The sequence below is a fragment of the Triticum urartu genome, chromosome 3A (genome assembly GCF_056163025.1).
Source record: "Triticum urartu cultivar PI428250 chromosome 3A, HENAU_Tu73, whole genome shotgun sequence".
Classification (NCBI taxonomy): Eukaryota; Viridiplantae; Streptophyta; class Magnoliopsida; order Poales; family Poaceae; genus Triticum; species Triticum urartu.
Window position 1 is genome coordinate 609988318 of NC_141875.1, and position 14807 is coordinate 610003124.

The 14807-nt window shown below is 42.6% G+C and overlaps 1 pseudogene across 1 annotated transcript in view; it reads right to left on the minus strand.

The window, feature by feature from the left end:
• Positions 1-1869: 1869 nt before the first annotated feature.
• LOC125545386 (DNA polymerase alpha catalytic subunit-like) overlaps positions 1870-14807 on the minus strand; it is a 105433-nt pseudogene continuing 92495 nt past the window's right edge. Inside the window, exons 2-32 of the transcript XR_015599362.1 lie at positions 10011-10840; positions 9445-9612; positions 9276-9359; positions 9118-9192; positions 8981-9045; positions 8784-8874; positions 8462-8647; positions 7972-8135; positions 7758-7878; positions 7445-7624; positions 7258-7371; positions 7030-7149; positions 6605-6913; positions 6333-6441; positions 5564-5681; positions 5404-5476; positions 5256-5312; positions 5045-5137; positions 4831-4950; positions 4663-4760; positions 4541-4586; positions 4263-4376; positions 4075-4155; positions 3688-3801; positions 3514-3602; positions 3346-3425; positions 3056-3263; positions 2930-2983; positions 2711-2830; positions 2556-2630; positions 1870-2480 (exon numbers count right to left, since the gene is read on the minus strand). The product of XR_015599362.1 is annotated as a DNA polymerase alpha catalytic subunit-like (transcript). The remainder of the gene's footprint in view (positions 2481-2555; positions 2631-2710; positions 2831-2929; positions 2984-3055; positions 3264-3345; positions 3426-3513; positions 3603-3687; positions 3802-4074; positions 4156-4262; positions 4377-4540; positions 4587-4662; positions 4761-4830; positions 4951-5044; positions 5138-5255; positions 5313-5403; positions 5477-5563; positions 5682-6332; positions 6442-6604; positions 6914-7029; positions 7150-7257; positions 7372-7444; positions 7625-7757; positions 7879-7971; positions 8136-8461; positions 8648-8783; positions 8875-8980; positions 9046-9117; positions 9193-9275; positions 9360-9444; positions 9613-10010; positions 10841-14807) is intronic.

Here is a 14807-nt window from a genome sequence, read left to right on the forward strand (position 1 = left end):
GTATATCGCACACACCCTTATCTGGATACCTGTTTTTGTTGTTCTGCATCATCACAAACAGTTCTTCTGGATTAACCGTTTGTCACTCATCGTGCACGCAACTCTAATATGAACCATGTTTGACGTGGCCGCCATCGCAAACATTTTGCATCTTTTTGACGGTTTTATTACATCACCGTTTGTGATTGATGCATCGCACACAGTTTTGTCGAAGTGTCTCTGATTCGACTGTCGCGTTTGGACCATCTTGCAGTAGTGTCATATTCAAAGACAAGCACACAGGGTTGGAGCCCCCCCTCCCCATTTTTTAAAGAATAAAAGAGGCGGCAACTTATAGGGGGAGCAAGAGGAGACCCCATTCTACACTTTCACAAAAGCAATTTTGAACCCCCTTGATCCTAGGTGGATCTTGTTACTCTTGGAGTTGTTGGACTCCTAGTTGGTTGGAGTCCTTCTAGAAGCTTCATTGTTGTGGTGTGCTCCGGAGAAGTTTCTAAAGGTTTTGTGGGCACCTTCAAGTCTAACCACGAGTGATTTGAGGCTCATTTGTTGGGGTGACCGAGCCACTTGGTGACGTTTGGGGTGTTTTGACTCGTGCACCTCTCCAACAGAGATTAACACTCCCCAGGAGTGTGAACTTTGAGATACATATTCGTCTCCAATCTTGTGGTTCATCCTTTATGCACCTTTAGTTGTATTGCTTGCTAGCTACCTTATTACTCTTACTTTGCTTGTTGTTTACTAGCTCTTTGAATCATATAGGTTGTTCCCACCTTATATTACATTTCTAGAGGACTTAATATGTACTTCCTCCGTCTGAAAAAGCTTGTCCCTCCAATGGATATATCTAGCATCAAGTTAGTGCTAGATATGTCCATTTGAGAAACAAGTTTGGGACAAAAAAATTTCGAACGGAGAGAGTATGTACTTAGACTCAAATGATTGCATCATCCCCAACATGTGGATGCATTCACATACGACAAGGTGTGCATAGTCTAGTCGATTGAGTGCACGTGGCTCACAATTCTTTTACACATCCCCATGGTGTCTCCATGCGTACATATACCTTCATTCACCACATAATTCACGTTCGTAAAGCCCTTAGGCAGACCGCTTGAACTTTCTCACCCACACAACTTTTACATTTGTTCGCTCTAGTCCTCCACCATAGATGGGACCACTGTCTGTCCTTTCGCGCCCATGGCACCTCGAGAGTTTCAGGTCGCACCTAAGAAAGAGGAACTTTAAGATGCAACGAGACTGGATTGGACAAGACACTCGATGGTCACACACTCTATAGGAAAGACTCCAATGGAAGTGAAGGTAGGGCCGCTCTCTCAACCCACTCACACGCCACAACGTATACTTCATTTTCAATGGCAGTTGACCAAGCCAACCCACATTCTGGTGCAGCACATAATTAACTTAGCTGATGGCAGTAGGTTAATCCCCTAGAACTTCCAAAAATAGCGAGGGTTGGACTTTACAATGTGGCATCTGGTTTAAATTTTGGATGCTAAACTCTTGCTGCTAACGCATCTTGGTTTGGAAAGATTTCAGCACTTAGCTAGAGTTAGGGTTTAGTATGTAGCATCAGGCATATGCCAAGCTAGTTCATGTGATTCACACTGCCACAGCCTGGAGTTCACAGGACAAGCTGTATGTCTATCAGATTATGCAAATAACTGATTCAGTCAGTCTTTCATTTGGTAAGGACTACAAGTGAGATATCTGGCAGATATATAAAAGAACAAGACGAACACCTGAAAAATCCAGCAGAACTACAACATGCTCTTTGTCAAGGATTCCATCTATCAGAGCACTAGTAATCTATCTGATACACAAATACCTTGTTTTCTTTTAGTTTCTGATACATAATAAACCTTGTTGCATATGACTGTCAAAAAAAAAGTTACAGATATGAGAATCAGTAAGTGAGCAACTGGATTGCGATAAACTTCAGATAATATGGAAGAACTGGAATGATGATAAATTTAGTATTCAAAGTATGTCGCTACAAAACCATGAGATTGGATGCAACATATTTACAATAGTAGTACAATATACATTTTGAAAATCTAGGGATGGCACCACGGAGGGTCTCTGAAACAACTGGTTAGAACATTTGTATTTAAATGCAACATGATGTGGGCAACTCCATCCTTTGCAGGCCAGGAAACCGGTCAGCGGCTAGTGGCCAAGGTCATCATTTGGTTCCCAGTTCCTTTCACCTTCAACAACAAATATAGTTTCAACAACACAATATCCCACGGCCCATGAGGAGCTTCTTGCACAGGTCAGCAATGCTTGAGATTACAGCAAACAGTAGCTTATCAGATTGACACTGCTAGATCTGTCAACTGAACCCATCCAAAAGCACATCTGTCTCGGATTTTCTGAATCTCCAGAAATGCCGAGCTTATGGTTTGGTTTAATACTGCAAACTCTTTCACGAAAGGAAGCCGCATCTTATGGTCCAACTGCATCCAAAAATCTGTACATCAACTATGGCATTCACAAACGAAAAGAAAAAATAGCAATTGGGTTAGTCTAACCTTATCAAGACACCGGGTTGCATCAAGTACATAGCAAAAGTAGGACAATTGCCTGTATAGATCTGCCTCTGTGTACTGTCAGTGCAAAGAATCGGTATCAGTCGCCATCAAAGAACAAATAAGCACATTGTAAACTTAAGCCCGTATCAACAAACCTGTCTTGCTAAACGGCCGTTGCATTGTGGATAGTTCGGGCAGATGGTTCCTCTCTCAGAATCCCCCATCACTCTAAGGCTCACAATGTGAGTCGAATATTTGCAACCCTCGTCATCACACTGGAAAGAAATAGGCCGAAAGCAAAGGTTCTTACATGTAGACAGGGACCCAAGTTCAAAAGAGTTTGAAATGCCAATCGAAGTGGAAACTGTACTTACCATCAGTAAACCTTTATAATACTGATTGATGAAATTATCAGCCTGTCTTTTTATCTGGCATGGAAAAAAAACAATTTCAGTTCAGCAATCGGAATGCTAGATCATATTACATGAAGTGGTATTAACCTGGTTGGCAAGTACAGCAGGAGAAACTCTGCACTCATCAGTATCATCTGGACATCTTGGGCATCGAATCCGACGCCAGAAATTCACAGTAGCATCTTTTCCTTCATTTGTATCTGATAAACTAGAAATCAGACTGGATACAGGGGGACACTCGAAGGTACTGGTACAGCTTGGGCATGATAGGCGCATCGGCTCACAGCCACGATATCTGCAAGTATTACTCATGATATTTTTAGTTGGAAGTTCCTGACTGCACGAATCAAAGCGAAATAGGTATATTATATGTTTACCTCTCTTCTTCATCATCAGTTATAGATAAGAGCATGCTAGACATATCTTTGTTGCTAGACCCGGTCGATCTTGATTGGAACTGATTCCAAGGATTTAGAAGGATCAAAAACGCATGATAGCAAAAATTCAGTTAGATAGTTAACCATGAATCAAGAGCGGATGCACACCTTGGAGGAATCAAGTCCAGACATTCAGCCAGTCGGGCTGGGCTAGTACCCTCAATTGAAGCACACAGGCGAGAAACCACAGGATGAATCTGTAAAAGCAATTTATAATAAAAAATACAGTACAGACAAATGTAGCATACAAGAACTATATGTTCTCTACATGCAAAGGAGGACCTGCTGTGACAAATAATACTCGATGTCAATCATCCACTTGTTGGGGTCTCGTGTTAACTCATCCGGATGCCTAGCTCTTTGAGCAACTCCCCCAGAATGTGTATTATCTGAATCATGTTTGGAATAGTCAAAGAAAGTTAGAATTGCCTCTTAATAGTCACGTAAATTTTAAGGTCTGATTAGAATATTTCAAACAAAGCTAAAAACAGATATCCCCAAAACATTCTTGCGGCAGGATTACATTTTTAAAATTAAGATAATTTCAGACAAACAGATATTCCCTTGTTGAGTTATCATTGCGTTTAAAGCAGAGGTTAACAATAACAGCACAGTAAGCGAACCCAGCACCAAATAGTACTTAGGGATGCAAGAAAGAAAATGCAATACCTGTTGTGAGCAAATAATATAAGGAACTGTATCACCTGCAGAGCATCCAGATAAACCATTTTGCTTCAGTCTTAAAGCAATCTGAAAAATCCAACACAATCAAAGGAAGACAACACTTAGCTCAGCTCATCAGTTTCCCATTAATCTCATAAACCATGACGAAAAGAAATAAAACAGGTAAATCTTACCTGGACATGAGGCTGGTTTTTAGCATCTGGATAATCTTCTGGCGCTTTCGTTAGACTCTTTGTGATGATATATTTTTCAAGCTCTATTTCACCACTTTTCATCTGTGCTTTGACCTGCAACAATACTCATATTCATTCAATCGTATATTATTACACTAACAAATATAGCACCGATGCAAAACTTTAGTGCGGAGCAGTAGCAACCAAAGTTAATGCCCCTCTCAGAAAATATGGAAAATGAAAACTTAAAAGATGAGAATATGTTGTAGGCTACTCACCTGGACGAGAGAATTATGTATTGACTCAACAACATCATCACATGTCCTGTAGAAACAGTTTTAACATGGATGAGATAAAAGAGAATGTCACGAGCAAAATTAACGGCAACTAAAACACTTACCCTCCAGACAAAATTTGATTCAGGCAAAAATCACCAATTTCTTTTGACAGCAAACTCCAATCACGCCTGACTATATCAAGTCCCTTGCACTCAATGTTCTGTATCAAGCATGTTAGAATAGATCTCCTAGTTTTGCTAGATCAATATAAAGTTGGAAGAAGCACACACCTCTAATAAACTGCCATCTAGTACCACTTTAATGGCAGCATATTTCTTCTTTTTGAGAAGCAACATTCTTTTGTATACACCATCAAGATCAATCTCCAGACAACGGTACTTCTTGTTCACCTGCATAAAGCAGTTGTGGCAAGATGATGTTTTTGTGTTGCTCATAGATCATAGTTTAATATCCAACGCTGCGATTTTAATATCGAAGTCCTACCTCCTGAGTGACCTTTCCAGCAATTGCCTTTGCCTTGGAGATGTCATCCAGTCCAGTATATATCATTATGGAGTCCGTGTCACCATAAATAACCTGTCCAGTGAAATGAAAAGAAATATCAACATGGCCAATTTCTTCATAAAGAAAGTTGGTGAATCTTGTTATAAAGAAGGTCCTTTGGATATCTTAGAAAGGTCAGCAATATACATACCTCCAAGTTTAAATTATTTTGAACCAGATCAACACTGTTTTTTAAGATCTCTCTACCCTGCAGGGTCATCATGATGTATATCAGTCACAACAAAGATAGTTTTACATGTTTGTAAATTACTTTTCAAGGAGAGAAAGTATGTTCTCACTTGCAGGGTAATAAACTCGGCAAGTGGCTTTGCAAAAAACCTAGAACTAGAAAAGCCCAAGCAACCGTACATACTGGAGAATGAAAGATAAGTTAGAGCCCATCGACCATACTGGACGAATGCAAGGAATTACTAATGCTTGTGACAAGTATTTTTTTACCTGTTTGCGGTAAGCTTCAAAGCTTGCTGTTGAATATCAAACTGCTGCCTTTTGAGACCAGAGGCGGTTTTGAGCCATGATTTAACCATTCTTCTCCTCTCCACCAAACTCTTCATTTCTTCAACAGCTGTTTCATTAGTGATGATTGCAAACACATGTTAGAACAAAATTATGCCCTGACGAGAAGCTACTTTTCATCTATAACTGAAGCACAAAGAAAAGTAAAGACAGGACAAGGAATATTGTGTGTTATTGTATTACTTGTACACTAAAATGACCAGAAGAATATGTCTCAGTAGTCTATTCCAGAACCAAGGTTTGTCAATTCTCATAGCATTTAAAATTGGTAAGAAGGGAATAAATTTTTTCTCCAGCTTAGTTACAAAGATCGGATACAGTTAAGTATATAGTCACTTGTAAGCTCGAATCACAGTAAACAAGTTTACGAAATTCCAATGTCCTTACCAAAAGCATGAACAGGTGTGGAGGCCAAGCAGGAATAGCATATTTTATTTCTGTAATCGCAACTCTGATTATTAATTACAAGTTTCTCAGAAATGAGATGAAAGCAAAAAAAAAAAAAAATTGGTTATATTCTTGGTGGCAAAGTTCCAAAGCAATATGGGTGTTACGGTTACCCATAGGGTATCCCACCTATAGCATTCTTGGAGGGAGTATGTTGTTACCCAGCTAGCGGCTCAATTTTTTGCAAAACAGTGTTTGTCCCATTCCCCCAAGTACAGAAAAACTCCATATCCGAATAAAGCACATATGTATGTAAGTACCTCAGGCAAAACACCAGTAGCCTTTGAAGTTGGAAGGTTAGGGAGATTGCCATCAGAAGAACGCTCAACAGTGCTGAAGCAGATATTGAATTCCTGAGTGGAGAAGAGAATAAAAGAAACAGCAAATATATATATATATATATATATATATATATATATATATATATATATATATATATATCAAGGGCATCGCTTAACAGTTGACTCGCGGAGAATAAGCCAGAACTTACCGAATCTGTGAAAAATAATGACTCACCTGAATTATTGAAGGATAAAGACTGTTGAAGTCCAGAAGTAGAATATACTTGTCGTATAGACCTTTTTTAGGCTCCAAAACCAAACCACCAGCATATGAAGAGCCTTTTCTTGCTTTGCCTTGACCACCATTATGCACCTCATCATCAATGGTAGGATCAGCAGCGTTTCCACCTTCGGTATCAGCATTAAGTTTTCGTTTTGCAGAGTTCAGCTCCTTGTTGCGTGCAGCAAACTTATCTGGTACAATGAATTTTTTTGAATGGAATGAGTGCAACAGTAGGTATTCTACCCTCTGAGCTCTAGCACCCTGCGTCCATTTCATGTGAGAAATCATGTCAACACAACATTGTTTTTTGTCCTTTTTTCAAAGAAGACTGCATTTGTTGCAGATGTATACTTTGCATAAAAATAATGATGCTTTACCTGGAGAGTTTTTCCCCACAGATTACCGCTAATATTTGTCAGTTGGCGTGTAAGCGGGAGAACACTCAAGTGGAACATGAGCTCCAAAGAAAGACATGCGTCAGTCTCACCGTACTCAACCTAGATGAGGATGATAAATTGGTAAAGATTGCTTCAGTTCATAATTCTTAAGACATGGCATTCTCTTGAAAGAAGTAAGCATGATTTTTGAATTTAAAGAAACCACACCAGCTTTAGAAGTGTTCCCAATGATTGGAACATTGGAGGTATATCATGTGGTGAAACCTCTCTTCTGTCTTTTTTCAATTGCGTCTCTGCAAGTTGTGTCAGAGAATAATTCACCTGTGTAAATAAAAAGGTTAGAATTGTTGAATTTGGCTTTAAGGTTGCACCAAGCAATTAAAATGCTGGTTACCTCCCGCAGAAGATCACGAGAGCATAAGTAGGTGTCACAGAGGAGACGGCCAGCAATGCAGGACATAATTCCTGGACTTGCCCCAGAACCATATAGTGTGTTTCCTTTGGTAAACCTGGGCATTACTGATCTTCTAAGGCGACCAATTTTGGACCACATGCTGCTTGGTACTTTGCAGGTCTAGCAGAAAAACGCAATAGACATGTTTCTTATTTTATTGAATTAAAACATAATGTATACTTTGTAATTAAAACATGAGGTATACTTTGTAATCAAAACATGAGGTACCAAGATTAATCAGAAATATAATTACAAAAACATGAGCACGGTGCAGAAGGACATCCAGGTCGAATCCCGAAATGTTGTGCCCCACAAGTACATCACAATCAAGTTTACTAAGCTCAATCATCAAGCGATTTAACAAAGCACGTTCACTGTAAATGGAAAAAAAGATTAATAAATGCAAAGATGAGAACTCGGATTTGTTCAAAGGGAGATGTAAATTCATAAGCAACAACAGTACCCACCTGCTCTCTAGTGCCAGCACGTTGCTACCAGCCTTCTGGTTCCTATCAGAAGCTTCTTTGGCGAGGCCTATAGGAAATATGCTACCTTCAAGCTTGCGCATAACAGTAAAATGGCTGATCGTTCCCCGTTTCTGCCAATCTTCAGAACGCATTGGAGTATCAATCTGAAATGACCCCAAAAGGCAAACAACATTTATTTGGCAGAAAGTGTCTCTAGCTTATAAAATAATCTCAAAAATATGTAGACTCGATAATTGTTTCAGATAAACACAAAGTGCATCAGTTTGTCTAAAGAAGAACTGCTTCATATATTCAGAGACATGGAAGGTTCATTTGCTTGATACATCATTGCCAAGGTATGTATGTCAGCTTTTCCAGAAAATCTTGTTCCAGAAGACCAAGGATAATCATTTACCTGATACCTAACTGCTGAAGTATGTACAAACAAATACTAGAATAAAATACTTCAACCCCAGATTAGCATGCTTACTTTTACTTGGTGGCAGCATATGACTGATGCTGACACAATCTCATGCACGTTGTGTTTCTCATTTATGATAGTTTTAAGATTAACAGCCGCAACTACAACTGGGGGGACTTCCAGTGTGGTACTTGTCACCAAAACAGAAATGTCTTTTGGGCATTCGACTGTAACTTCAAATTTACACCAGCTGACCTGTGGAAACGCCAAAAACCATCAGCACCAATATAATGCAACAAAAAATCAGGCAGGAGCTATAAGAGTATCAATAACTTAATTAGATATAAAACACAGCCTGGGATGAGAGGACAGCATGAAGTCAAGGGTATACTCGCTCAGTAGATGGACATGCCACAAATTTAGAAATCGATAACCATGAAGGACCCTTGATCTTCCTTTTGATGAGAAACAGTTCGAGTGCACTGAAAAGGTACAATGGTTACCGTGTGTGAGGAAAGGATTTGGCACGGAGAGTACAACACTGGAATTGTTGTGTATAGCATGGGTCACACATTTTATGGATCATACCTATTGTTTGTCCCAAGTAACGCATGGAAATGTTTACCTCTAAGGTCAGCTGGTACCGCAGGATCCTAAGAAAATACATATGGTATAAGGAAAAAAAGAAAATATGAGACAGAAGATGCATTGTTCAAGAAACATACCTTGTATGGGTAATTGACTTTCAGGACATACTGCTCACCGATTGGTACATCAGTCCTCTCAAATGCATAGTTCCTCTAAGGCATGAGAAATATGAACAATTATCATCGACAAAGAATATTACAGGGGTTGAAGTTACAGGATGGTTTCACCTACAAACGTTGACTAGAGTCATCACAAAATTTGAAACATTGAGGTCAGACAACTTGTCAGCTATTTCACTCTTTAGTCCAGATGACAACTCCTGGAAAAAAGACATGCAGTGTGCATGTAAGATAAATATGATGCAATGAGCATTAAGCTTAGTATAAAAATAATTAATCTCTCACATGTAAAGTTGCTCGAAGTGATGGCGAAGCATCAGAACTTGTGGAGTTCCTCTCTATCCTTGATATTGTGTCCCTTGGGAATACTGAACTGCTTGGGATTGCATATATGCACCTTTGCATATTTTTTACAACAACACGGCAACTATGGAAGCGTTTGCCTCTTACAACCTAGGAAGAAAAGCAGGTGGTCAAAAAAGAGTAGTGTGTATAACCTTAGAGCTGCAAACATGTAATAGCTGATAATCCAATAGAACACATAACTATTTAACAAAGTCGATGACTATTTCTGACATACTTGACCATAGCAATATGTGGAGCTTTTAGAAAAACAATGACTACTTTATGGAAGTAATGATCTGTGCCACTATGGAATACATTCATTCATTCAGATACTAAAAAACATAAAGCACCACATAATTTATATAAACCAGTTATCCTACTAAGCTAAAGAATCACTTAGTTTGGTGCTGGTGAAATATTGTGCGAAGAAAACAAAGCACTTCAACAGATGTGGGCAACTAACCATATGTCTCTTATATGTGAAACTTAGTATGAATGGTATTTACCTTCCCAAACAAATAGACTGTGCCTGAATTGATACCAAAGGGCTCCTCATATGCATCCAGCACATAGAAGGGCAGGGCTCCATCCTTCAGCTCAAACTCCGAGCTTTCATCCACATCGGCGATATCACGAACAGCCACCTCTCCCTCGCCTCCTGCATTCTCCCCATCCCCACATATCTTCATCCAACCTGCTGTTGCGCTCAACATATCACCATTCCTGGTGCCCTCTGCCTTAATCTTAGCGTTTAAACGGTGCACCTTCTCTGTCTTGACTTCCCCATTACCCTCCTGCTTCAGTTCCTCCGAGCTCTTATTCTCATCCACCAATTCAGCACTAGAGCCTGGAGCTGCTTCTAATTTGGGTTGCATTTCTACATCGGGCTTCAATTCCATATCTGGATGCAATTCCACCTCCATATCGTTCCCATGGTCTGAAACCGCATCAGGCTCGAACCCATTATCCGATCTAACCTCCATTTCAGCATGTACGGCTGCTTGAATTGCCTTAATTTGGGCAATTGGTGCAGGCGGCGGTGTCGGGGCAGAGACCCTACCAACACGGCGACGGCGCTCCTCTCGGTCGTTCTCGTCGGGGGCAAACTCGGCGATGACGTCGTCCACGATGCTGTCCGCGGCCAGCGACGAGCCCTTGGTGCGGTCGCTGCCCGGCTTCTTAAACACGGAGGAGGTGAACATGGAGGAGGGGCGCTGCTTGCCCATCATCGCGGCGGCGGCGGAGAGGGCCGCGGCAAACTGCTGGGGCGGACGCTTCAGCTGGGGAGGCCGCGGCTGCTTCCGCTTGCGGGGGGAGCCATCCTCGCCGTCAGATCCTATAGGAAAAGACTACCATGAAATGTAGGACCGCTCCCTCAACCCACTATGAAAAAATGACAAAACTGCTCCTTTTCGAAAAATCAAACATAAAATGAACCCATTTAAAAAAAATCACAAAATGCCCTTTCGCATGGCGCCCAGGGCACAGTGCTAGACATCATGACGCCTTAGTCAAGGGCGTCATGCTAGTCAGCGCTCATTTGCCATGTTGGCAGAGCGTGGGACCGACGCCCCTTGCCAGGGCGCCATGCTCGGTAGCACGAAACCCCAGGCCAGGGCGCCATGCGCTTGAATTAACAAAACGGCAAGCATCCTCTCACACCCACTCCCCCCCCCAAAAAAAAACCCTCTCCCCCCCCCTTTCTCCACCCCGGCTGCCCCACTCATCCCCTCCGTAATGCCCACTAAATTTCGCAGATCAGAGCTCCAAATCGATGAATTATCCTCCCCTTCAACCCCTCAAGGTATTCCCCCTCATTTCTGTTGGAAATATGCCCTAGAGGCAATAATAAAATGATTATTATTATATTTCCTTGTTTATGATAATTGTCTATTGTTCATGCTATAATTGTATTAACTGGAAACCGTAATACATGTGTGAATACATAGATCGTAATATGTCCCTAGTAAGCCTCTAGTTGACTAGCTCGTTGATCAACAGATGGTCGTGGTTTCCTGACCATGGACATTGGATCCTAAGCGTAGCACAAGATCGTGTAGTTCGTTTGCTAAAACTTTTCTAATATCAAGTATCATTTCCTTAGACCATGAGATTGTGCAACTCCCGGATACCGTAGGAATGCTTTGGGTGTACCAAACGTCACAACGTAACTGGGTGGCTATAAAGGTGCACTACAGGTATCTCCGAAAGTGTCTGTTGGGTTGGCACGAATCGAGACTGGGATTTGTCACTCCGCATGACGGAGAGGTATCTCTGGGCCCACTCGGTAATGCATCATCATAATGAGCTCAATGTGACTAAGGAGTTGGTCACGGGATCATGCGTTACGGAACGAGTAAAGAGACTTGCCGGTAACGAGATTGAACGAGGTATGGGGATACCGGCGATCGAATCTGGGGCAAGTAACATACCGATAGGCAAAGGGAATTGCATACGGGATTGATTGAATCCTTGACATCGTGGTTCATCCGATGAGATCATCGTGGAACATGTAGGAGCCAAAATGGGTATCCAGATCACGTTGTTGGTTATTGGCCGGAGAGATCTCTCGGTCATGTCTACATGGTTCCCGAGCCCGTAGGGTCTACACACTTGAGGTTCGGTGACGCTAGAGTTGTTATGGGAAATAGTATGTGGTTACCGAAGGTTGTTCGGAGTCCCGGATGAGATCCTGGACGTGATGAGGAGTTCCGGAATGGTCCGGAGGTGAAGATCGATATATTGGACGAAGGGTATTGGAGTCCGGGATTGTTCCGAGGGTACCGGGTGACGCCTAGCGTGTCCGAAAGGGGTTTCGGAGGCCCCGGCAAGTGTTGGGGGGCCTTATGGGCCAAGGGGAGGGGGCACATCAGCCCACTAAGGGGGTGAGCGCCCCTCCAACCCCATCTCACGTAACCTGGAGAGGTGGGGGCGCCTCCCCTAGGGCAGCCACCCCTCCCGGCTTGGGGGGAAAGTTTCCTAGGGGTGGGGGCGCCCAAACCCATCTAGGGTTTCCCCTGTGGCCGTCGCCCCTACCCTAGGGAAACCCTAGGGCGCCTCCTCCTCCCCCCCTTCCTCCTATATATAGTGAGGGAGAGAGAGGGCAGTTGCACCCTTCCCCTGGCGCAGCCCTCCCCCTCTCCTACACCTCCTCCTCCTCCGTAGCGCTTGGCGAAGCTCTACCGGAGAACCACGAGCTCCATCACCACCACGTCATCGTGCTGTCGGAGTTCTCCCTCAACTTCTCCTTTCCCCTTGCTGGGAGGAGACGTCCCCGGGCTGTACGTGTGTTGAACGCGGAGGCGTCGTTGTTCGGCGCTTAGATCGGAATCGACCGCGATCTGAATCGCTGCGTGTATGACTCCACCAACCGCGTTCTTGTAACGCTTCCGCTTATCGATCTTCAAGGGTATGAAGATGCACTCCCTCTCTTTCGTTGCTAGTATCTCCTAGATTGATCTTGGTGACATGTAGGAAAATTTTGAATTATTGCTACGTTCCCCAACAGTGGCATCATGAGCTAGGTCTATGCGTAGATTCTATGCACGAGTAGAACACAAAGCAGTTATGGGCGATGATTTGTTCAATTTGCTTACCGTTACTAGTATTATCTTGATTCGGTGGCACTGTGGGATGAAGTGGCCCGGACCAACCTTACACGTACGCCTACGTGAGACTGGTTCCACCGACTGACATGCACTTGATGCATAAGGTGGCTAGCGGGTGTCTGTCTCTCCCACTTTAGTCAGATCGGATTCGATGAAGAGGGTCCTTATGAAGGGTAAATAGCAATTGGCATGTCACCGTTGAGGCTTTTGCGTAGGTAAGAAACGTTCTTGCTAGAAACCCATAGCAGCCACGTAAAACATGCAACAACAATTAGAGGACGTCTAACTTGTTTTTGCAGGGTATGCTATGTGATGTGATATGGCCAAAAGGATGTGATGAATGATATATGTGATGTATGAGATTGATCACGTTCTTGTAATAGGAATCACGACTTGCATGTCGATGAGTATGACAACCGGCAGGAGCCATAGGAGTTATCTTAATTTATTTATGACCTGCGTGTCAATAAAAATGCAATGTATAATTACTTTACTTTATTGCTAACCGTTAGCCATAGTAGTAGAAGTAATAGTTGGCAAGGCAACTTCATGAGGACACGATGATGGAGATCGTGATGATGGAGATCATGGTGTCATGGCGGTGACGATGATGTTCATGCCGCGCCTCGAAGATGGAGATCAAAGGCGCAAGATGATATTGGCCATATCATGTCACCTTATGATTTGCATGTGATGTTTGTCATGTTTACATCTTATTTGCTTAAAACGATGGTAGCATAAATAAGATGATCCCTCACTAAAATTTCAAGAAAATGTTCCCCCTAACTGTGCACCGTTGCGAAGGCTCGTTGTTTTGAAGCACCACGTGATGATCGGGTGTGATAGATTCTAACGTTCGAATACAACAGGTGTAAGCCAGATTTACACATGCAAAACACTTAGGTTGACTTGACGAGCCTAGCATGTACAGACATGGCCTCGGAACACGAGAGACCGAAAGGTCCAACATGAGTCGTATAGTAGATACGATCAACATGGAGATGTTCACCGTTGATGACTAGTCCGTCTCACGTGATGATCGGACACGGCCTAGTAGATTCGGATCATGTATCACTTAGATGAGTAGAGGGATGTCTATCTGAGTGGGAGTTCATTGAATAATTTGATTAGATGAACTTAATTATCATGAACATAGTCTAAATTGTCTTTGCAAATTATGTAGTGGATTAATAGTTTGCGCTTTAGCTCTTTGTTTTAATACGTTCCTAGAGAAAGACTAAGTTGAAAGATATTGTAAGCAGTTGTGCGGACTAGGGCCGTAGTCTGAGGATTGTCCTCACTGCTACACAGAAGGCTTCTGTCCTTGATGCACCGCTCGGTGTGCCAACCCCTCTGGCGTCATCTGTGGATGTTGTGAACATCTGGTAGACACGTTCTGATGACTACCTGATAGTTTAGTGCGCCATGCTTTACGGCTTAGAGTCGGGGCTCCAAAAGCGTTTTGAACGCCATAGAACATATTGTTGGGGAACGTAGCATAAATTCAAAATTTTCCTACGTGTCACCAAGATCTATCTATGGAGTCATCTAGCAACGAGGGAGGAGTGGATCTACATACCCTTGTAGATCGCGCGCGGAAGCGTTCAAGAGAACAGGGTTGATGGAGTCGTACTCGTCGTGATCCAAATCACCGATGATCCTAGCGCCGAACGGACGGCACCTCCGCGTTCAACA